The sequence below is a fragment of the Monomorium pharaonis genome, chromosome 6 (assembly GCF_013373865.1).
Source record: "Monomorium pharaonis isolate MP-MQ-018 chromosome 6, ASM1337386v2, whole genome shotgun sequence".
Taxonomy (NCBI): Eukaryota; Metazoa; Arthropoda; class Insecta; order Hymenoptera; family Formicidae; genus Monomorium; species Monomorium pharaonis.
The window spans coordinates 22,134,316-22,149,771 of NC_050472.1; the positions used below are offsets into that span (position 1 = coordinate 22,134,316).

The following is a 15,456-nucleotide window of genomic DNA, read 5'->3' on the forward strand; positions in this document are numbered from 1 at the left end:
AACATCGCTCAAGAAAATGTATACGACTGTTCGCGGATGTCGTGAATTTTTGTAAAATGTCTCGGAATTCGACACGCGAAATCATACGTCGCGGAAACGGCGACGGTTACTTCCGGTCTGGTCCACGAGGTCAACCGGTTCGGTCGCGGGAAAATCGAGGCGCGGACGATGAAACGTGAGGGAATTCAGGCGAATATTCGACAGAAACGTGACTCCTGAATGGAAGTTGGAGCGAACGACCGCACGTAGCTCATTTGACGGTCGCAGCAGGTGCATATTATACGCGCCACGACCGGACAGAACTCGCGCGAATTCATAAAGCAGCCCTTTGTACGGGCACTTTATGTGGCCCATGGTTTTTATGGAAATTTCACGCGCCAGTGCTCGCCTTATGATTGGTCCGAGAACGGCAGAGAGATAAGAGATAGAAGAGAAGAGGAAGATAACGAGAATGACACTCCCGCCCCCGCCGTTGCCACCGCGGATACCCCGGCTCGAAATTTCTCGCTTGAAATATCGCTGTGTCTCGCTGGAAAATCCCTTACCCTCCTCGTTTTAACAGTCTTGCTGGTCCGCTGGATAACGCGGTTTAATCCTTAATCGCGTTAAACAGACGACAGCGCCGGGGATTTTTCTTCAACGATCAATGGGTAATCGCTAAATGCGGCTGCTGCTCGCTAATGGCCGAGCGGGAGTGGAGGATGAGGCATGATTTCGATTCCCCGCGTTCAGCTCCAAGAGAAGTAATCTGCCTGCCGGGTGTTGAACACCCGACCATCTCTCTCTCTCTCTCTCTCTCTGTCCCTCTTACCGCCGCTTCACAGGTTTGCGAATTTAATCGTACAGACTACGACGTAATTCTACGGCTTGTACGTGAAGCAGATTCGATTTTACTTGAAGCAAGTTACCAAGATGTTCCACTAATTTTCCGGCCAACCGCCGATGTGTACTTCGCCTGACAGTATTGAACTCTCGGAACAAAGCGTCTACTCGGTGCACTTTGACCGATAACGTGGCTAGATAAGGCGCTTCCCAGGGATCACATGACGTTAATTATCTACAAACTACTTGCAAACTGCGATGGCACAATACGGCGGTCCCGTGCGTGTTTCGCACGATCAATTTACGCCGAAATTCTGTAGTTTGCATGAAAAGATCGTTCGTAATCCGGCCGGGCAAATTAAAACGGTAAAGCTACCGGCAAACAGCTATGTAATTACGAGTACGCATAGCTAAAGGACTCTAATCAACGTGCTAATAATGCGATTTTTTAACGTCGTAAAACAACAAAGTGGTGTTATCTCTATTAGCCGGAAAATCCAATTAAAACCGAGAATCGCGGCGCCCATCGCGGGAAAGCGAGATAATCGCTGGTTCGCGATTATCATGTGCGAAATCAATTATGCGAGTTTTATAATGTTACGTTTTACGGAACCAACCTCCCACAATGACCGTCTACGGCGCGACGCGGTGGGGCCGACGTCATATATCAAGCTGTGTGTAACAATGCGCTTGTCGCGCGGTGAGCTCCTTTAATTTACTCGCGCCGCTCGCCCGTGAGTCCGCGTGCCGAGGACTTACGGGGCGGTGGTGATGCTGCGGGGCCAACTTCTTCCGCCTGACCATAGTCGTTGTCGTTGTCGTCGTCGATACACGGGGGCCCCGTCCGTCGAATGTACGAGCCACTTACGGCCGGGCGCGACCACGTATGTGCATTCCTGATCCTTCGCGCGCTCTGCGCGGGGCAGATACAAGCGGTCTTGTCTTTAATATGCGACAGACAAGCTGACCTCGCCCTTTCCGCGGCGGTACTTGTTTCAGACTATTATCCAAGTACGTAGGGCTACGTGGCTACCTACTCCACGCTTACTCCCAGAGAATTTATAATAACTGCGCGAGCGCGCGCTATGGAGTTACCGTGGAAGCGTGCCATACCGTTCGTCGCGCACGACCACGCCGTGACCATGCCGCATCGCCACGGCGACGCTTATGTGTACCACACGACGAGAGCGCGTCGTGTACCAGCCGTATAATAGATCGAGGCGCGACGACGGTCAAGAGCTCCCCGTCCCTCCAGCGTTCCCTATGTCTACCTCTACCTATGTCGACCCTTCCGCGCGCCAGCTTGGCGTCTCGTCGTGACCAGATAAAGAAAGCCTGCCCGAGCGAAGGATGTCCGCTTTGCTACTACGGTATAATAACTTCAATTAGTTAATAATTACCGGTGATGTAACATACAACGGCGCGTTAGGCAGCCCGGGGCTCCGTTCGAGCTAACTGATGGTTTCTTACGCATGTTAAACAGTAAAATCGCTAATGACAAACCGCGCGACCGTGCGGATAAAGTTAGCTGAGCCGCGCCGAGGCGCTGATAGTTTATGCGACGTGCCGTTGGGGATATCGGGTGGCGAGAACGAGGAAGTAAATATAGTTGGGATGTGATATTAACGTTCGGCGAAGGGAAGGAGAATAAAGGGAGCCTAAGTCGAAGGAGAACGTGACGTCGCGCGCCAACTGGTTGATACGATAGTAATGGATTTTATCTCCTCCGCTGTGGTCCTCTCTCCCCCCCTTCCGAGCATATGTCACTCGACAAATAGCAAGCTTGCTTGGCGCACTTTGTGCTATAAACCATGGGGGCCTGCGTGTAATGCCTCTCTTATTCCGCGTCCATCACCTCCTCCTTCTTTTCGCCGTCGTCGCGCTCCTCCACTCTTCCACGGCTCTCTCCGCCACGGTGCGAGCACCGCGCGGAGGCCGCGCCACGGCTCGCTGAATTCCCAGGAAGGTTTGTCGGGTAGCAATTGGATGTAGTTACGCATCGAATGACGATGCAGCCGATGTGCAGGGGGCCGGCGCTATCTCCTCGAACGTTCATCCCCGCGCCGCTGCATTCCCGCGGCGGAGGAAACTGGATCCAGGATGCGTTTCCCGGAAAGCATTGTCCGCAAAATGTACGCGGTCAGCAATCGGCTGAAACTACTCGCGAATCTGACCGCATCGCGCCGCTGCATTTCTCTGCGCCCTTCGTCATGTACGTGTGCGTACCACACGGGGCGTATCACAGCGGCCAAACCGGGGCCGGAGCTCCGCGGCACGATGCGATTGCATTGACATTCCATGATATTTGACCGTCGCTTCGATTCACGGAAATTTAAAGGGTAAATAGTGGGTACGTGATTGGGGAAGAGCGAAAAGACCCGGCGTTTCCTACGTGCGACTACTCAAAAAGAGCATTTACGTTAATTAGACAGCGAGATTATAACTTTCGATTGTTCGATTTGAAGAGTATCGATACAAGAAACATGTACCTTCTAAAATTTTCTTTGCTTCAAACTCATCGTACTTCGCGCCAAGCGATTCATTTTCAATTTCAAACGAGGCATCATCGATGCTCATTATTGCCGATCGATATTGAGCATCGACGTTAGCTGGTCGGCGAGCACATTTTCTTTTGATTATCCTATCTCGTCTATCGGCCGTCTAACAGCTACGTTCCCTCGTTGAAAACGTCGATAAGACCGCGCGTGTTTTCCATGCGAGCGGCTGCGCTCACGTTGTCCGGGCCTACCCCCCCCCCCTCCCCCCGATTTAACAATCCACCCTCGTACGCGTTGTTAACCCGGCCACGCGTGCCCCGCCATTTCTTCCATTACCGACTCGCAGGAGACGGAAATTTATTCGTTCTCCGACCTATGGAGCTCTCTCATGGGTCCGTTACCACTACGTACGCGGAATATGAGCAGCCCGCGCATAGTCCGCGTCTTCTTAGCGGGCGAGAGAAAGACCTGGAATTAATATTTCTCTCTGCAGTCATGCGGAGCCCGGCCCTCGCTCACCGTCGCTCGTTTTCTAAGGCGGATTCCCGGGAAACTGCGAAAAGAATTTAAATTCGCGGGGGGGGGGGGAGGGGGTATCCCGCGCCCGCGTACGACAGTAAGATGAGGACTATATGTCATATCGCAAAGTTCACCGGCGGTCGCGCACTGGCGACGTCGCTTATTCCTTACTTTGATAAGACAGAGTTTGAATTTCTACGGGTTCGCGGAGAGTTGAATATTTTCCGCCGCAGACTGAGAATAGCGGAGAATTCTCTGCCCTACACAAGTACGCGTACACGTGCGTGAAAAAAAATGAGAATTTTTATTCCACCTGCTTAATTCCAGATTATTGGTTATACCAACGTAATAAGCAATCTTGCGGAATATTTAGAAAGTTACGATATATACAATGTAAAGTGCTTTGCAGGTTTTTTTTTTCTTTTTTATCACTTCTGACGAAAAACTTCGTTTTCTGTTGCAGGATCGGGGAGCCTAAGCGAGGATCCGAACGTTAAAACAACACCGGTAAGTGATGCATAAGTATTTTAATACCAAATATGTCTAACTTTTCGCTTAAGAAAGGCGAGACTTTCCGTGGCGCGTAATGGCGCGACGGCGGGTTAATGAGAATCGCTCTAGGTGCAGATAAGGTAACATTACTCGAGTTCACCCGAGCAAGTTTACGACTTGCTCTTTGTAATCCCGGGGTTTTACCCGATCCTAGATATTTGGGAATTTATTACCGGTACGCCAAACGATCATCTCTCACCGCAATAAAGACAAGTCGCGATTCTCAATCTGATATCACTCGCCCCGACTTTCCAATTAACGTTTCTACCTAACGTTATTAACGATTAATAATAAAAAGGAATAAAACTCCTGACTGCGAAAATGTACGGACGTTTCAAATTACGAGTGATCAAAAGGAATTTTAGTCACTCGAGCCGACAGTACTTGCTGAAATCGCCGTAAAAGAAGGGAAAACCATACAACTCCTATATTCTCTTCTTGCGGTAAAATGCCCCGACACCCTGCTGCACAATTCCTTTCCATCGACTGAATCTGTCGCTAGCTATTTTCCCGTCCGATGGTTCGCTATCCCTCCCCCTATGCATTGGCTGTCGCTGGAACGCCGCGCAGTCCACATTAAATTAACCCCGTTATGTCTTCTTAATTTCAAGAAACATTTGAATAACAATAGAATACCCGAAACTCGCTTTCGCCCGAACGATCGTGGAAAATTGAGGGAGAGTACGGGCTTTCGATTAATATCGAAAACAAGCTGAGGGTATTCGATTACGCGGAATACAGAACGTTCATTAATAGAATCGCGCTATTGTACGTGCAATCGTGATATATGTAATAATACGAGTCTCGTTAGAGCTTGAAAATTATCAATTCCTCGTTTATCTTTGCACCGCGCCTAGATAAAGTGTAGAAGCACGCTCGGATCGCGCACACATATGCTACGTTCCGTGTACCTATAGGTTTGTAATTGAAATACATAGATTACCTATTCCGCGCACGCACCAGAATCAAGCCAATTGACGCACACAATGTGTTCATAACAGTGCTGCGGCGTAACGCGGGGCACAAGTTAGCGCAGCATTGAAGTGCGGAAACGGGTAACTCCATACGTCTTAGGATCGAAAGCACGGGATTCGCGTATTCATTCATAATTCTCGGATACTTCATAGAATTCGTACGTGTGAATCTCCCTTGGCTGAGAAAGATGTGATAGCCTTAGGAAGAGCGCGCGTAAAAAGGGATGGCACAAAATATAAAATCATTAAAAAAAAAATAAGGTCCAACATTTTATTCTGATATTTAAGGAATTCTTACTTAATGAGGAGTTCGCTTAGCGCCGAGAAAGATTGAAGAATTATCGATGTGATGGATTTGAAGACTTATTAGCATCTGTAAACTATAATATTTTGATCATCTAGAGATCGAGCTATCGTCGCGAAACGTAGGATACCGGTTTGTAAGTGTCGCTCGGGACGGTTGTGCGCTACAGACGATCTTTCATACCTCCTCGGCGCATCTGTCTCCCTTCTATCTCGCAACGGTGCGAGACAGAAAGGATTGAGGAAGATCGTACGCCGGCGGCAGGTCTGAATAAACGTTGGAATTTGATCTTATGTTTGCGTCCCGCGATAGAGAGCCGCGATCTCGAGGAGGGAAGGCAATTGGTGGGAGCGCGAGCAACGCGATGGGACAGGAGGAAAGAAGAAGAAGAAGAAGAAGAAGAGAACGGGTTGACGATTCCCCGTCTTTGTTTGGCTACCGCGAGATATCTCGAGTGCCAGTGTAACGCGGTAGGACCGTACGTAATTAACGCCTCATGTAGATGCTATCGCTGTCGTGAACGGTACGCGAAGGTAGTCCGCGTGACGACCGGTAATGTACGGTCTTGCTGCGCTGTAATGGAATATTATTATCGGTCAACATCGAGAGACTCCGTTGAGGAAGGAAAGGGAGGAGGGAAAAGGGGGATTAGGGCTATCTAATGGTACCGATGGTGGATCCGCAAACGCGACGCGCTTGATGGTCCACGACGAAGCTCATTTTTCGTCGCTTCGACGTCGTGCACAGTACGATAGTCCGTAGCTCGTCGTTTTCATAATCCGCGGGTTATGCATCCGTCGGGATCGCGATGCAACGAGAAGAGAAAGAGGGAGGGGGGGGGGATATTTCTTGCGCGAGAAAGATGTACCGGTTTATCCCCGGTACTTTTACGGCCCGCGCTAACCGCGAGTCGCGAGCGAAATATGTGAAATTATCGGGCGAAATAAAAGGAAACGTAGAACCGCGCGAAGTTTATATGCGCCTTTAAACGCGGATAACGTGCGTTTTAGAGCGTGAGAAGTGTTGCGGGCGCGTTTTGTAACGAGTCGCCGATAGAACTCCCCTTCAACGTCTGCGTTTAATGGCCACTTAAAATATAGATAAGTGAATATAATTTTTTAGAGGGGGACGTGCACTATCTCAAAATTAGAAATTTCAGAAACTTTATATGGTATGACAAAATTAGTTTCATGAAATCGGTATCAAAGGAAAAAAAAAACAAATGGAAGGAATTAAATAAGAATACGCAATTATAATATAAGATTGTTGACCTGTAAATAGAAAGTTAGAAGCAAGCTTGATTTATGAGATGACATAAAGTGCTGTTTTATATACATGGAATACCAATGAAAGCTGTAGTAATGCGAACGTAAAAAGTTCTTGTAAATTTTTATCATCAAAGTTACGTAATAATGTAACGTGGCGTCACATTAAAAAACTTAGCATCATAACATTTTTTATCTAAACGCAATCAGAATACGCCGTTACAAGTTTGAGTATCGTTGTCCATTGAGAATTCTCAGTCTACAATATCAAGACATTTTTATATATATTTCAAGTTATATTTCTGAATGTCCTTCGAACTTCCATTATTTTTATTGTCGGAAACTGTTTCAAGGTAGAAAAATAGGATTTCGATCTGTAGGTTCGAAAGTTCGTTTTCGTAACCTTGTTTTGTCACGTAGGATCGGGACGTATATCCATTATTCTTAACAAAATTAAATCTCGAAACTCATTTACAACAACCGCGCCGCAATAATCCCAAAGCAGTTTAACGAGCGACTCGGAAACTTTATTGAGCATAATCGGCGCGAAGGATTTGGTGTCGACCGGGTCGTATTTACCGAGATGGTGCGGACAACCGACGATGCGCGAAGACAATGCCTGGGGACGTTCTGCACGGAAGGAACGAGAGGTTCCGACGAAAGAAGGCGGGGACAATTGCGAAGCGCCATTGTGCGAAACTCTCCCTGTCGAACTTTGTTGTGACTTCCTAAAAAGTCGTAAAAGACGCCCGGCGGAAGGTAATGCATCCACGGCTGACGGAACGTCCTTTCCGTGCTACGTCCTCCTCTGCCATCGCTGCACCGAATTGACTTCGAGGGCGTTTTTCCACGCTTGTTTGCACGATGATGTGTGACACGCGTCCTCACCGCTCGTTCTTCCTTCTCGCCTATTCTTTCAACCAACGTAAGTTCGCTCGCTATCCTTTTATTTCGCGGCGCCTCAAATTTTGGCCCCCACACACACACACACGCGCGCGCACACGTCACTTCCCTCATAGATAAATATTGGATAAACATAATATAGTTTGTATAAATTTTTACGTTCAAGTATTTCGTATCTTGGTCTTCGACATTATGTGAAACTTTTTAATATATAAATTTTCAGCAAAAAAATATTTTTATTTCAATAATATAATGGTCATTTGTAAAGAGTACAATATTGATTGTTTTAATAATAATAGTATTAAAAAATTTTAATTCTTAGTTTAGAAATGTTGTTATCCTCTGTCCAATATTTTTCTCTTCTCTAATGAAAATTATTTTTGAATCAAGATAAATATATTTTTATCGATAGAACTTTGTCAAATTCTTTCATAGAATAAAGTTATTTCTGTTGAAAATTATCAAATTTTTTAAAAATGTTACATTCGTGTGTACATGTAAGATAATTGTAGATTTGAGATTAATTTTTTTGTATAGCAAAAGTTCACAAATAATACTTATGACGAAGTCATGGTGACGTGCGAATGTTCGCTTTGTCACAAAGTAATATCGTTATGAACAGTCATTCGCATGTCACCATGACTTCACCATAATATCACTTATGAGCTTTGTTATGGAAGTTTATTATATAATTTACAGGTAACTATTAGTTAATTGTTTTCTGACACGATAGCCACAATAATTTCATAATATCTGGCGAATAAGTTTTGTGTTGCCTTGCACATTTCTTGCCTTGCCGATCTCTCGGTTAAGAAGATCATAATCCATCGCACAAGTGTGGAAGATTGCCGTCAGTATAGTTAGACGTCATTTAATAAAGCGTGTAAAAAGGAAAGACGGGAGAAAGTAACGTGCAAAGTATGAAATAATGGTGAGGCGGCAGGATATACGCGATTAAATATAGAGGCGGTGCATATCGAGGTTAAGAGGAAGGAAAGAGGAAATGGGGAAAAGAAAGAAAGAGAGAGAAAGTAAGAAAAAATAAAAGGGAAAGAGCGAGGTATGGGCGTTCCTTTCAAAGTGAAAATTGAGTCGCGATTACGTACTTTACGGCTCTCCGACAATTTTCGAAAAATATTACCCGACGCCGGGTATAACAGCGCGCTCGTAAAATCAGCATATTCCCGTAGGAGTTCGGTATTATGAATTTCCTGGGGGAAAAAAGAAAGCAAAGGACGCGATGTGAAGCGAGGATGTTTCAAGGGCGAAGTTTATTTGCCAAGTTTACGTGCCGGATCCAACGGAATGAATTTCCCTTTCATCTGTATTCCGCTCTCAGCGGGACGAACGCAGCCGGCGTGATTACCCTGACGAAACCACGAGAAACGATTCCAGAAGTAAGTACGTCGATCCGCGCGACCGTGATACAATCAGGAGTAACCGTCTTGCGCGTTACGACCCGGCCATTCTCGACGCAGACGGCAGACCGACTGTACGGGAATGAAGCAAAAGCTTTTTACTTCAAAAAAGATCCGAAAACACGATTATTCTTGTCTCCGCGATGCGGAAACGGGAACGATGCGATTGCACGTGCGGTTCTTACGGCGCGATGGGGAATACAGAGAGGTCTTTTCTCTCTTTTTTTTTTTTTTGCATTAGAATGCATTTCTGTCGGAAGCGTCGTCTCATTTTTCGAGGCAGCGTCTGTGAGTTTACTCGCCGATACGTTAGACTTTTCGTCTTTTCGACGCGTTATGTCCTTACGAAGACTACTTACTCGTATCGTCGAAAATCTTGACTTATCACTAGCCTTATTAGATCAACCTCCGCCGCTCTTTTTACTCCTTATTATCTGTGTTAATAAGACACTTCGTTAATTATTGTTACGTACTATCGCGTTATATCGCGTTTACGGTACATTCCTTATGCTTTTAATAAGCATGCCCGCTCGCAACACGCGGCTCGCTATTTTTCGCATTATTCAAGTTCTGCTATGTGCCCTCAGGAAACCCACTACATTCACTACGGAATAAATGCCTCTATATCTAGCCACGACTAGTGTATATCTCATCGCGCGGATTCTTCGTCGCAGCGTCCCTTTCTCAACACGCGAGCAACAGTATGCATCAGCATAGTTCACGGCAAACGTGCCCTACGTGAGCGTTACATTTGTCCGCGTTTGTGCTGTTGCTGTTGCGCACGCTCGCGTCCGGGGAACCCCGTGCTCCCCATTCAAAGCGGGTTTCCTATCCACGTCGTAATTCACATAACGGTCCGCGCAGAAATTGTGGCATATCGAAAGCGCGAATTGCATCGACGGCACCGTGAAATTACACTGTATCGGCGATGCCGAGCTCGGGCTCTCGAGCCGCGCGTCTCGCGCTGCTGCCGGCACTTTAAGCACGCAGGAAATACGGCAGAATGGTCGTTAATACGATCGGTGCGTAACTATACTCAAAGTCTCCAAGTCCGATTTATGCCTCGCCATTCAGGGGATCAATCAGGGCAACCGCGTCCCTATTAGACGTGTTTAATCGAACTGACAGACTATCCGCGTTTACAAAAATATTAATGAGCATTCTAACGCATTATATAGTAATTAAATAGAAATTTTCGTAACAAATAAAATTATATATATGTATGTATGTCACAAAATTAAATAAATTCAAAAACATTTATAAAGAATAAAATGCAAATTAGATATTTCACTTAAAAGAATTTATAATATTGTTTTTAACAAATCTATTTGACATTACTGGCTTTTGTGCGATGTAAAATGGTCTTGACGAATCTTGTGACCGTTATTATTCAACGCGACACATCGAAGAAGGGTAGCTGCTTTGCGTTCGGCGCACGTCTCCCAATTAGACCACGCTATTATCTATTCACTGAAGTTAGATTGCAAACGTGTTTTAATATATATTATCCCTGTAACCATCATGTTGAAGAGCTGTATTTTTTAAAATGTTATCTTGTATTCATGTTATAAATGTACCATAAGTAAAAACAAATATTAGAAATTGTGTGTTTCGTGATTTTTAGTTTTTATTAACATAGTTATACATTTTCGTGTTTTATGTTATTATACAAATATGCATTTAATGCATTATTTCGGTCGATTCACAATGCAGTGAAGCAAATAAATCTCGCGGAATCGACTTGTTTTCAAATTCACATTTCTAAAATATTATACTCTTGTAAAGTGTTATTGCTTCCACATTTTTCCCCAGTAGCATTATTCAAAGAGAGCACATTTAAAGAGGACAATTTTTGAAAGAGAAACCACAAGAAGAAAAATCCAAAAAGAGGCGAAATGTAACCGTATTTGTCAGATTTTTATCCTTCAACGTAGGAACAAATCATATCGAAAAGTGAAAAAATATGATTGCGTGCAATTGAGTGAAAGAAGGTTCTGATGAATAACGATAAAGGACCTTCTTCGATATATTATTGAATAATATATATATATATATATATATATATATATATATATATTAGAGAGAAACGAAAAAATACCTATATGTAAACCTTTCATATCGCGACGAAGAAGATAACACATGGGGATCTCAGTTGAAGCGCATAAAAAATACTATTCTTGAAGAACGAAGGAGCATAAAGGGATGATAGTTCCTGTATGTTCTGAAGACAGGAAGCCACCCGCGCAGTCTCTATATTCTGTTTCTTATCTTATTCCTTTTGCCCTTTACTCGAGGAACGGCTACAACGAGTAGTAAAAGAACTTTTTCAACACAAAGAGACGAGAGATTAATCCCGGATTCGAACGGATAAAAGGAAACGACAGGCACAGTAATCGCGCGCTGTCGGTTATATTCTTCCACGTCTTTGTATTATATACGCTACGTCCGTTAAACCAACTTGTCGCTGATGTTAATCCTCCACCAATATCGAATAAGCGATTTCGATCTTTTTATCATGAAAAAAGTTTTTCGTTGAGTGAGCAAGTTTTATCTTTTTCCGTGCGTGTACCACGTATCATCTCCCTCTTTCTCTCAAGCGAGCATCTTATCTGATGATATACGAGTTCATGCAAAACGAATAATTCGCAAGCCGCGACGTAAAGTCTCCCTCCTCCCCCACTGGCCCGCTAATCTTCGATGAGTTTAATTAACCAACGTGATCGTTCTTCCACTGCCCGTACGAAAATTCTTGGCCAGATTGGACCTTCCCTCCTGATTGTTACCCAAGTTGACACGAACCATGTGATTATCCTCCCCCTTCCCACCTCTTCGAATTGCCGTCGCCCGTCTATCCCGCCTCTGTTAAGTTTGCACAGGTATTCGATCTTCCGAGATCGGAATAAGAGGATCGCTGGCGAAGGTAGCGACGGGGAGGGACGGGGGTTTGTGAGGAACAGGCGGAGATGCGAAGCGCCTCGACGGAGGCGAGAAGAAGCGCCGTACGAAGTACGGAAGGGGAGAAGACAACGAAGGCAAAGGGAGGAGTAGGGGCGGGTGAAGGCGCCCGCATTCCTTCACGCTTATTGGTTTCATCAGATTGCTTTGCTTCTATTAGGTGGTAGTGTCTATACGGATACCACGTATCGCCGGCACGTTCTCTAATACCCCGGAGGAACACCAAACAAATGAAACGCGGCATGTTGTTCCGTCCTTCGTCCTCCTTGCTACATCTCCTCCATATCCGCAACTGTGTACAGTTCTATCCCTCTTGGCCACGTTCGGACGAGTCATTCAATACTATTTGTGCAATATAGGGGCGAGAAATCGCACCGTATATACATCCGCGGGCGCATGTGTGTACGGACAGCGCAGTGCAGTGGGGTACCAGCTACAGGAATCGCTTGAGATACGCCCACGCTCTCTCGTTGCCGATAAGTTTAATAATCCATCGTTCGGAAGCTGAGCAACCGGTCGGACTCGAATCGTGTTGCGGCTCGCTCGATTTCGTCGCTCGAATATTTGCACATCCGAGAGAGGTAAAGGACGATTAAGGTGCCACCAGAGAAAAAGAGAGAGAGAGAGAGAAAGAGAGAGCGAGCGCAAGAAATGAAGACAGATGATTTAAGCGGGGGGGACCCGGGGAGGGGAACGGGTTTTCGCCACGGGCCAATGCTAACAAACCTTGAAACGCAATAAAAGCTGCAATCCCACCGCGGGGCACCCGGTATACGCGACGAGTGTGTATTTTCTTTACCGCCGGGGCCACTCGCCATTGACTTCGCTCCGTCCATCTTGAAATAAGTATCGTAAAGGAGCGCTACCTAAGAAAGTGGCGAGAGGTAAAAATAAGCAGCGAAAGCGCGGGGTAGTATACAATAGCGATGCGAAGAGCATAACCACATATATACATAATGTACATGCGACACACACACACACACACATACACACACAAAATACATTCCTATGTACAACGTATCCTCCGGGGATACATAAGGCATTTCGCTCTTGCTATCGATCGCGGTTCAATCGATCGTTACGGGAAAGCGGTCGACGCAGGAGAAGCGAACGGTGGCTGCAAAGGCGCTCGTTGCATCGCGGTCATTTGCCGGAATATCATCGGCGGAAGAGCCGCTCGCGCGGAAGTGCTTACCTCCGCGCGCATCGTCGCCGTCGTCATCGTCGTCGACGCGCAAAGCCTACCGTGCAAAAACGCGGATAGACGCGCCCGCGGGAGGGAGGGTGGGGGGAGGACGGTGCAATTACGATGTTATCTCTAACGACGACAACGATAATAATCGCGAAAGAATAGCGCGGGGCTAAGCGCGTCGTTAGCGCGCGCGCGAATCACACGTGCCAGAGTCCCCGTGTCCGGCTTGGCCCGCGGCGCGCACATATGCATTCCTGCATGTCGCCCGTCGGAAATGATGGAACGCGCGCGAGCGCGCCGCTCCCGGCCTTTTTCCTTTCCCCCCGGGCCGTTTTCGCACTGGCCGTCTCTTTTTGTCGTTCTAGCCGCGCTCTTTAGCTCGTCGCGCTTCTTACCGTCCATACCGATTCGTCCTGCCGGCGCAGCCGGATTACGCGATTTCTACGTTACGTAAATTTCCCTTCGTCGTCGCTTCTTCAGATGATTCTGCTGCCGCCGCTTGCCCTGTAGGGATGTGCGATTTTGCGATTTATCGCCGGCACCGCGATTTTTTTTTTCCTACCTGAATCGCGACGCGATTTACAATTTTCAATCGTGAAATTGTAACGCAAGTGCAGCTCAAACTCGAATTTGCAATCAAATATTTATTCGTTTAATAAATATTTATTTAAAGAAATTATAAAAAACAAAAATTATCTTCGTCTCATATAATTTAAGTGTGACAAACCGAATTTGGTTCCGGTTATTGAATGCTTATTTTTAACGCTAGACGTGATCTAGCTAATTTCTTTGAAATTTGTTTCTCCTTATTAATTTGCAAAATATTAGAAGAATATTTAATAGAATCAAGAAAATGTGTAAATTAAAAATTATTGTGAACGAGTTTTTATTTACGTCAAATTATGAAGAAAATGTATTACATTTTTTTTCATATTATTCAATATTTACTTCCTGTAATTTAACTTAATAATTTTGAACGCATTAATTATTACAGTTATTTAATATTATGTATATTAAAATATTTTATGCAACTGTTTTTATGAAAGCAGCTCGATTAATGCGCAATAAAAGAACCGATATGTAATTTTCAGTTTTATAAAATTACATGTAATTAAAAGTGATAAAATGACGCGTGATTCAGAATTGCGTATTTACGATAAGCATCACCCACATAATCATCTTGTATGACTAACTTGGTTAGATAAATTTTTCCTAAGAATTATTTCATAATTGTCGCGTTTGTATAAGAAGCTAAAAAGAACAAGGGAAAGAAGTTCATTCTGACGTTATTATTATTGAAATGAATATTAACACCAAAAACGTTCTAAAATCATATTATCACTTCTGCATTACTTTCTTATTACAATAACGTTCAAAGTTGATACAAAAACTTTCTGTTTTCCATGTATAACGTTTACATAATCGCAGTTACGTGGCATTCATTATCACCCTGATCATGAACAAGTAAGTTCAAGTAAAAGGACGTACACAAACTGTGGAGGAGGAACTTTAACACCTCTGTATAAAGTCACGTCTTGTTCAGAATCCAGGAATACGATATCGCACGTTTCCGCTTGTCGGCAGAAACCGCGAGCAGAATACTTAGCGATAGGATAACGTCTGGTTAACGGTACAAAAATGCACGTGCGTGTATTGCACACGTCCACGTTTCCACACGTCGGCGACAGTGACGCTATGCAAACGCGATATAACTTCACCGTAACATACAACGCCCGCTAATTTCTCCTTTACAATATGTGTTTTTACGATACATTCTAGGACCGAGAGGACATTACGCACTAGTATTTATACACTTCCAAGAAGGCGGAGACGAAGGGGGGGAAGGGGGGGGGAGAAGAGGAAGCTATTTTCAGAAGCGGTTATACGAGCATACCGCGCGTCCCGTTCCTACGCGATGAACGTCGGCGATGACTCTACGAACATGCTGAACACGTGAGCCTAAGTGAGCGCACGGCATTGTCCTTTCCACGGCCCACCGTCGGTCTTGTTATCATGTAGCCACGGTTGTAATAAAGCGCGCGTTATTACCATAT

The 15,456-nt window shown here is 45.2% G+C and overlaps 1 protein-coding gene and 1 long non-coding RNA gene across 5 annotated transcripts in view; one reads left to right on the top strand and one right to left on the bottom strand.

Moving 5' to 3' along the window:
- LOC118645987 overlaps positions 1 to 5,625 on the top strand; it is a 49,426-nt gene extending 43,801 nt beyond the window's left edge. The window contains exon 2 of the long non-coding RNA XR_004963617.1: positions 4,303 to 5,625. This is a non-coding gene — a long non-coding RNA (uncharacterized LOC118645987). The remainder of the gene's footprint in view (positions 1 to 4,302) is intronic.
- Positions 1 to 15,456, bottom strand: part of LOC105832555 (autophagy-related protein 16-1) — a 413,425-nt gene that overhangs the window by 103,297 nt on the left and 294,672 nt on the right. The gene's annotated exons all lie outside the window — the stretch shown is intronic.